Consider the following 10296-nt stretch of genomic DNA (forward strand, 5'->3'; position numbering starts at 1 on the left):
GCATGCAAATTGATAGGACAAATGTTGAGTGCCATTAACAGTTTTGATGTGATCAAAACTAAACGCACCTTTTTGCAAATTCAAAATCATTCTCAAATAATACAATTCACCAGATGCAGGATGAACATAAGCTATTTGTCCTATACATTTTCCTCTCTGCCTAGGTTTCCAAATCTTATTTCAAGAATCTCAAGCAAATTTTGAAGGGAATTCTGAATAAGATAGTTGTCGTGCCTCAACATTATTTGCCTCAAACCAACTTTTTAACATTGTATCTTGAACACCTTGTCAATTAACAATTAAATCAACTGATTGATCACTGCTAAAAATAATATTTTGCTCTAAAGGCAAATGTATTGGCAATCGCTCAACAACAAGTTCTCTAGTACTAATGAGGAATATTTGAAACAATCTCCAAGCAGTTTCATATGGAGATATATATGTATCTGCAATTTAGGTAAACTTGTATTTCATCTTCTGGTTTGCCCTCAATAATTACTCTAGCTCTATCTAACCTTTGTTTACATACTTGAAAAGATATTTTGTAAGCATTGATTGACAACATGATTCAACATTAATGTGAGCATTGTACTTCAATAATAATTGTGAATTGTAAGGCACTACAAATCTATTGTCAATCTTTGTTCCATTTTTTATTACAAATGTTTCCACATTTTCACGGCATCGGTAGATAGGAAAACCATTTGGTTTCAAGACTATCTCACTTTTAAATGGCTTTGGGAAAAACTTAGAACATTTACCGCCTCGCATGCAAAGAGATATGAAATCCAACTCTCCACAGGGACCATGAATCATAAATTAATTCACAATATCATAAAGAATTGGATCCACCGTCTTGTATAGTAATTCGGCAGAAATTATGCAATCTATATTTGCTGGAGTCGCACACTTATAAGCGTGTTCCAACCAGATCAATAGATGGCAGTAAGACAACCCTCTTTTATGGAACTCAATTGCACAAAGTTTTGTTTGCAATGAGGGAAAAAAAAATGATAGGTTTTATTATCTTTAAAAAGAGGAGTAACCTATCAAAGGAGAAATGATGGGGCCGATTTAATATTCACCTGCTACAACTTGCCCAAAAGGTTTCCCAGATTTGATGTAATCAATCATATTAGTTAGTATAATTTTAAATATCTATAAATAATGTCAGGTCTGTCTTCCGCTCTGTATCCAGGTTTTTTTATCAAGTTCTCTTAGAATTTCATGTCACTTCACATTACATGTAAAGATAATGAACAAATCAGGATTACCAAAATGTCTACAAATTGTCATAGCATCCTGATAATTATTGATTATGTTCCTAGCACTCGCAGTATATGAGCTTGGCAGTATGACCTTTTGTCCCACATTATCGGCATTAGTATCACCCTTTGAAATTGCATCGTAAATGCCTTTGAAAATCTTAGTCCTTAAATTTTGTTTTGATTTCTTCGAATATAATCTAATTTATCCTCTTCAAGTGTTGCATAAGTATCCACCAAAAACTGTTGAAACAGCCTCCCTCCCTTTAACAATGTACTAAACTCAAATATGTGTCCTGAATTTGATAAACTATAACGGCTCATAGGTATCATTTCTCTTTTGAGCTCACGACCTCTAAAAGATTCATTCCATTTGATCTCAGGTTGGTAATCATCTTCACCATAAAGGAAGAGAATTGGATATTGTAAAGACATAAATTTTGGGTGTAATTTTGAAATCATTTTTAAGTCTCCATCTTCGAATTCTACTGCAATATCTCTATTTGAATAAAAAAACCTCTATCTCCCACAATCAAACCACCAATCTCATCACATGTTGGATGTTCATACTATTAACTATCATTTGGTTTCTTACCCAACAGTTAGATTGTTACATGATTTAGACAATTTTGTTCAAATTTTTCTCTCATTGAGCGGAAAAGTTTTACCAATTCATTTGATTCATCAAACATCTTAATGAGATCTTATACAATGTTTTCATCCAGATTGTCATTTCTTTCATTACGATTAACAACGTTGAGGCGATTAATAACTTCATTATGGATATCGTAAATGGAAAGCTGACAAAATTTTAGGCATTCTTCTTCAGGTGGAAATGAACCATTAGATGATAAACTTGACCATTAATTTTAAAGATGTAAAGGTCCGGTCTATTATTAATTGAGTTATCAATTTTGGCTTTCATTGAAGTAAATGCAAACCTAGAATTATATGCTCTTATATTCTCTCTGAACATCAAACTTGTTTGGCTTTTAGTGGGATCAAGTAAAATGTCTAAAAAGGGTGGTGTTGGCTTTACTTTTGGGAGTTTAATTTTTTCTTCTTGACAACAAAAGAGTAAACAGAGGCTCTTTTTTTTTTTTTAGACTTTCTTTTAATACATTCTTTCAACCAAAAAAGTGCATCATAGTAAATGCACTTATAACTCTTATCACCAAAATCCACATATTCATTGACGATTCCTAAAGAGAGGGAAAATGTATAAAAAAATAAAACAAAGGGCAATTTGTTAATACCAAAACAAAAATGTGAAATTTGTAGTTAAATTTCAACAAAGAAGAAGACATACTATGTCTTTTCCTATAATGCTTGATCCCTATTGGTTTGATTTGAAGTGAATGAGAGAACAAAAGGTCGAATAGCAGAATCAAAATGATTTTGATGACAGCTCAAACTATCACAGTGACGGTCCACTTGATGTAATGTGATCTGATCAACTCTTTATAATCTATTTTTAATAGATTTTTATCTTTAATTTATTTTGAATTGCATTTATTTTTTTACATGCATTGGTAGAAGCAATGTTACACATATTTTTGACACCTATTTCTATACCAATTGAAATATTTGACCCATGGTCCTCCTCTGTTGCCAGAGTTCTCCCAGAAAACCTACCCCTCTTACACATTGATAGCTGGAAAAAAAAAGTATGCGACATATAATTCACCAAATAAAGTGATAAAAATGTCCAAGTAGTATACTATTTTAAAAAACAGAACACATGCATATACTAAATAGATACATAAAACGTATTAAATAGAAACTAACCTCTTGCTCAACATGCTAAAATACACAAATGAAGCAATTTTAACACAACCGCACCAAAAGTAAGACAGCAAAACCTGCAAGGTATACCATTTATTTCGTTAGAAGTGTCAAAATTGCTTATTATATAATAGACATATATCATCAACCAAAAGAACATAAAATTGCAGTGAAATTTAATGACATGCCATTTTTTCTAACTAAAATTCTTATTCATAACACCTCTCTTTAACATATGAGCCCTTGGTTTTTTCCCATTTGGACCCTTGGTTTTTTCCCATTTGGAGACAAAAATAAATCCACACAACCCAACAAATAAGAAAACCAATATCACAGATATTTTTGACACCTATTTCTATACCAATTGAAATATCTGAGCCATGGTCCCCCTTTATTGTCAAAGTTCTCTCAGATAATCTACCCCTCTTAGGCAACAGATTGAAAGAAATCATAAAGGCAAAAAAGAAGACACTCCATGAAAAATTCAGAGGTTAAAATTATGTAACACTGCCCACTCAAGATATCAGAAGTTAAAAAAAACAGAACACATGCATATTCTAATTACATTAAAAAATTGAAAGAATAATAATAAAATACCTAAAACCTATTAAATATATAGAAACTAACCTGTTGCTCAACACACTAAAATACACAATGAAGCAATTTGAACACAATCGTATGAAAAGGAAGACCGCAGAACCTGCAAGGTATACCATTTGTTTGGTTAAAAGATTCAAAATTGCTTATTATAATGAAGAGATACCATCAACCAAGAGATTTCAGCACAACAACAAACAAAAAAACATAAAATTGCAGTGAAATTTAATTATATGCTTTTTTTCTTCCCTTGTTCTCTAACTGAAATTCTTATTCATAACACCTATCTTTAACAGATGAGTCTTTGGTTTTTTTCCTATTTGGAGACAAAAATAAATCCACACAATGCAACAATAAGAATAAAAAAAGGCAAAAAAGAATACACTCCATGAAAATTTGAGAGATTACAAATACAGAGGTTAAAATTATGTAACACTGCCCACTCAAGATTTCAGAAGTTAAAATAATCATTGTAAATATGTTCATTAAAATTATGTAAAACAATCAAAATTTTCATGATGCTGCTGCTCTAGTAATGTAAGTTCTCTTTAGCATTTTGACAGTAACTGGACTTGCATACAACAATGGAGTCAATCAGAGCTAAACTTCCATTCAATTCACATCAAAACACACTTTTGTCAAACCTTGCATAACCAAACAGATTTTGATTATCCATACAGATTGTGATCAAATAATGGTAATATGGTGGGTTCAAAGTTAAGCACCCCCAACGCCACCCCCTTTTCACATCACTTATGATTGTGCTTACCTTTAGAATAGATTTGAATGTAAAAAAGCTTTTTCCCTTGTACGATGAATTATGACACAGTGGAGATAGGTGCAAATTGTTGTAGTCTACTTGTACCTTAGTTTACACACGGATTTTCTTTTATTTCTAATGTCATGTGATTCATGCTTCTTAGTTCTAGTGTCTCAGTTGTACCTTGTGCTTTCTTCATCTTGATGTATCTTATGTATGATAACTTTTCTTCATTCAAATACTTATAGTTTAAGTTATCAATTTTCCTATTACAAAAGCACTCGGTTTGACTATTACCAAGCCAATAAACCCATTGAGAGAACAAAAGAACCCCATAAAATCAAACATAATTCAATCCCCCTCTTTAAAACAGAGTACAGAGCAAGCCAATCCAATAACTTTTGTGAACACTTATGATCAGTCGCAAACCCACAAAATCAAGACTCATATAAAAAACTGCCACAAAAAAATAAAAATTTCACACACAATCCATTTATATTTGTTTGTGACATTATTATATTTACCAAAAAGAAAACAAAAAAAAGATCAAAATCAAAACGAAAATCAACAACAACAAAAAGATGAACAAACCCAATCAACCAACCGAGAATTGCATTCACCCACAATAAACACACACACCCACCATATGCAAATAAAAGAATATGAGAAAGATAGATAATTGAAAAAGAATACTTATTTGATCAAGAACAGTATGTAGCAAACGAAGGGACAGATTGCTTCCCACGATGCCAATCACAAATCAAGGGCGATGAAGAGGCCAGATCACGATCAAACAGTGAGTTCCTCATTGAGCTTCACGCTTGCGGCAACGTGCATCAATCACCAATAAAAAAAAAAAAAGGAAAATAAGTTTAATAAAATTTTTTGGTTGACCTTTGGTACACGATCAACTCAGGACTGCTAACCCAACAACCCCAAAATCCGGTTATAAAACCCAGCTAAGTGTGCCTCATTCAAACCAGAACAAACTTTTGATCTGGTTAGCAAACCATTGCCCACTCCCAGCTCCACGACAGCACACAGGCAAAAGCAGAAAGAGGGTGAATGACCAAAAAGGGCACACCCAACCACGCTATTCCCAGAATGGCACGCAGATAAAAAAAAACTGAGAGGGGAAACAAAAGAGAAGGAAAGCGATGGCACGAGGAGTAAAAAAAGGAAAAAGCAGGGGAAGAAGAAAAAATGATGCGAAATGACCAAAACGGCCTCCTAACCTGCGAAACTACACATCTAAGCGACCAAAAAAAGGAACGACAGGGACAAATCTATCTTTTTATGCAATAGTCTAAAAGCAGTAAATGTGCTACAGTCTAACAACAGTAAAAGCGACACTTCACGTTTACTATATATAGAATTTCTATATTGTTTTCTTGATTTCCGCCCAAGGAAGCCAGAAGTGACCTTTAGTCCTTTTTTATGTTGAGTGCTAGGTTGGGTCACAGTCAGACCGGTCCTGACCTAATCAAAATTGAAAGTGATTGATTTGTGTGATTGTACTTAAGTGTGACTTCTTTATTAAATAATAGCGTGACTCAGCCTAGGTTCTTTTCAAATCTCCAGGACATGGTTTTGTAACAAACAATCAAGAATTTGGATCGAATCGAAAGCAATTACGATTAAAGTAAAAGAGACTTGTAACAAAATTGTAATGAAAATAAAGTGTGTAAAATTCAACGAGATTGAACAAGAGCATAAATTAAGTTGCATAAATGTAAAGGAACAAGCAAAGTGCAAGGAATTTAAAGAAGACTTGAATTAAAAGGGAATTGAAAACATAAAACATACAAGGAACTGCAAGAAAATAAATCAATACTGTATGTTAGACTACGGTGTGCCTAGAAGAGGGGTTGAATAGACACTCACCAACTTTTCTCAAACTCATTTAGGTGATTAAATTATATAAACACAACCAAGAAGTAGATCTAAATTGCACAAGATATCAACAAGATTAAAGCAACTAGTTTGAGTAGGTTCATCACACACATAGAAGATAGCACATCCACAACATACACACACAACATAGATTTTTGTTGACGTATAAAAGGAAGCCTCAATGCTCAAAACAACTATGGGACCAAGCTAGGGATATGCACTAAGTAAATAAAGGGACATTTTACAAACTCATCACTCTCTCTCAAGTGACAACCAAACCCTTCCTAACCTAGCAAGCTAGCACAAGTGTTCCCTCGCTCATCAATTAGCTCCTACTATAGAGGGTGCTCGATCTTGAACTCTCCCAAGGCAGCAAGAGATGCAATGCATATGAAATGAAGCACAAATATGTGTGTGTGTGTGTGTGCGCGCGCGTGTGATACAGATGTGACTGTATGAAATACTCTCACTTGAACAGGTTTAACATGAATTTCCAAGAGTGAGATGGTTAAAATGACCAGAAGATATGCAAGTATAGATATGAGAAAACTCAAGCTCAATGCATATTAAAAAGCACACTATAATAAAATAAGAAGAGAAGACATACATAGTTGCAACTCGAGAGAAACCTATCACTATTTGGTTCAATTTTTTTGGGGGTCAAATGAACAAAGATTCCAGCTGTTATAAGGATGTATTTATAGGGAAACAAAAGCTAGTTGGATGACCTAAATGATCGAACACTCCAAATGAGAGATCACATATCTTGAATATACAAACAACATAACATGGACTGATGAACAAAGATAGACACTTAGATAGTCGATCAATACATTGGCCTAATGTATCAATTAAGTGTTCAAGAAAGTTTAGCCTATCAATGGAAGTCAGTGTGTTATTCAATGTCAGTGCATATAAAACTGTTTTGCAAAAGTTAAGTTTTAGACAGCTTGTGTATCAATATTCATATTTAGTCTATTAATTGAGCATGCCACAAATTCCTACCAGACTTGAATTTGATAGGCAAGTATGACATTATCAAGGATCACGGTGAAGAATGGCTGGTTAATATGGACACTAGCATATTTGGCAAGCAACTAAAGATGGTTACACACATCGATATCATTTATTATTTGTAGCTTGCCAAACTAAATCACTCTATTAATAGACAACTAGGGTCTATCATAAGGCACAATGTAAACTCCTTATCTCAACAACCTTCAATCAAAATAGTACTAGGGACTTCTAGGCATTTTTTTACTGGCTAAGGAAACACAAAGTGTCAATCAATAGAGAATTGGTTCTATTAATTGAGCATGCACACATATTATATATATCTAGCTATGAAGAACCAAAGTACGTGGCATGTATTAATGTGATAATGATTCCTAGTAGAACAATGACTAAGACCATTTACTTCTTACACTTTTAACCCATTATCAACCTCGCTCAATCTTTGCCTTTAGAAACAAGTAAGTCCAGTATTGTAACTTATGAAGTATTGTTTTTCAGGTAACATGTTTAGGGGGTGCGGGGAAGACTTATCCCTCTCATGGACTATAGCAACAACAACAACATGCTCCATTGAACCAACCCCATTGGGCACTTGAAAATTTACAAGAAAAAGTCTAAACTGGTAGAATGTAAAAAGATGAGATCTAGAAAAATAATAAAATTTTAAGCACAAATGAGTGTATGTGGTATATAGATAAGGAGAGATTATAAGAAAAAGTTTGTTGTTGACATCTTTCTTGGACTCCATGACAACTATATAATTTATTAGAAGTCATTGAAAGTCTATCAATCTTTATGAAAGTCTTTTATATAAATTCTATGAAAATCTATACAAGTCTATGAAGTCCACAAAAGTCTATCACTTAAAAAAAGGCTACAAAAGTCTTTAAAAGTCTGGATTGAATACACCCTATAAAAAGTCTATAAAAGTCTACAGATTCATTTTTGCTCACCAAGACGTATCACCCATCCATGATGGTGGTAATGCTCACCACCACCTTTTTGTAGTGAGCAAAAATGGACTTTGGCAAGAGAAACTCAAGAAATTATTTTGTGTAACTGATACACCGCTACGTGTTGTAATCAATCCAACGTGTTGTAATCAATCCAACGTGTCATAATATGAGTGAGTGTTATTAATACTATACCCTACTAATATAAATATACCGTCCAATAATATTTTTACACGTAAGATTGTTACACCACGTAACGATGTATCGGATACATCCAATAATTTTTCCAAAAACTTACTGCAGCCACATATACATTTTTTAACCTTAATAATAAGAAGTAGGGCTGCCCATCGGTCGGTTCAGATCGGTATTGGGGCTTACCAAACCAAAACAAAAAAATTAGGGATTTTTCGATTTCGATATTTTTCGGTTTCGGTATTTTTTGGTTCAGTAATTTTTTGTAAACTTCAATTTTCGGTTCGATTTCGGTAATTTTGGTATCGGATACTTTCGGTTCATTTTCGAGAATTCTCCGCTCACCTAACTACCCAACAATGAATTTCAACGATTGGAACCGTCCATATTTTTGAGCACCATTCAAAGATCACCCTTGCAAAAAATCAGCCAAATCGGAAAATGTTTAGCCAATATATTACTGTCAACATCATTTCAACCTTATCTGACAAACTGTATTTGTTTGCAAAGTTTGGAGGACCAAAGAATTATCGATTTGGCTGATTTTTTACATGGACGACCCTTAAGGATGGACCTAAAAAATAGACGGTTTCGATCATTGAATTCTCCGCTCTGTGGTGAGCGGGTGATCATTACTGTATATATATATATATATATATATATATGCATTACTTACCTAAAGATAAGGAATTAAATTTCAGATTTCGAAGAAAATTCAATAAAAATTTCTAAGATTTTTAAATTTCGACAAAAATTAGACGGAATCGACGGAAATTGCTATCAAAATATGAAAATTTTTAATGAAACTTTAACATATGTTTATTTAACATATTATCTACTAAATTGATAAAAAATATTGAAGAAATCAAATTATATAGTAGGTTTCATGTGATATAAGGTGAATATAATGCGCGTTGGAGCAAATACTGTTAAATAAAATTAGTATAATGAATAAACAAAATTAGTATATTTTTTATACTGTATAATTTAATTATACACTAAAATCTAAACACTAATACTCTATATATTCTATATACCCTAATACTCTTTATACTCTATAATCTATACATTAAACCCTATATACTCTATATTCTTTAGGATACTTTTAATTATTTTTTTATATAGAAATGTATTAAAGTTAAGGTTTAAAATAACTAAACGAAATCTCAAATCTTTTTTTTTTCTTTCCAATTGCCCAAAGGCCCCAAACCCCCCTCCTTTTTTTTATCTTTCCTTCCTTTTTTCCCGTGCCTCTCACCTAGCCAAGCTTTGTCTTCACTAAGTGTAACAATCCAAATTTTGGCTTATGGTAATTTTGTTACTTAAATTTTTCAAATTTGTTTTAAGGTTTGTTTAAAGGAATTAGAAATTTCTTTAAATTTATTTTAACTAACTTAGACCTTTGGTTGTGGTTCTAGAGCTTAGTTGTGTGGAAATGAATTTTAGAAAATGAAAATTCAAGAATTTGGCGATTATTTTTTTTTTTTCAGAATTAAATTATAAGAGTAGGATTTTTCATAATTTTTTTGAAAGCAATTTGACTTTTGAGGTTATAGGAAATTATTACTCATCAATACGAGTCCGTAGAATTTTTCGGTGAATTATTTGGAGTCTCGAGCTATTTTTGGTGAATTTATGAAGTTAGAGAAAATAGAAAATATGAAAATTTCGATAATTTCAATAAATTTCGATAATTTCAATAAATTTCAATAAACTTCGGTAATGGGATAAGACATTACGGCCCGAAGTTGCTCGGTAATAGGTCTAAAAGAAATAAAAAAATCGATTGGTCCCTTGATACCTCCGAAAGCATAAGACATATCTAAAGCACGGA

Source organism: Dryas octopetala, chromosome 1 (genome assembly GCF_963921425.1).
Source record: "Dryas octopetala chromosome 1, drDryOcto1.1, whole genome shotgun sequence".
NCBI classification, from domain to species: Eukaryota; Viridiplantae; Streptophyta; class Magnoliopsida; order Rosales; family Rosaceae; genus Dryas; species Dryas octopetala.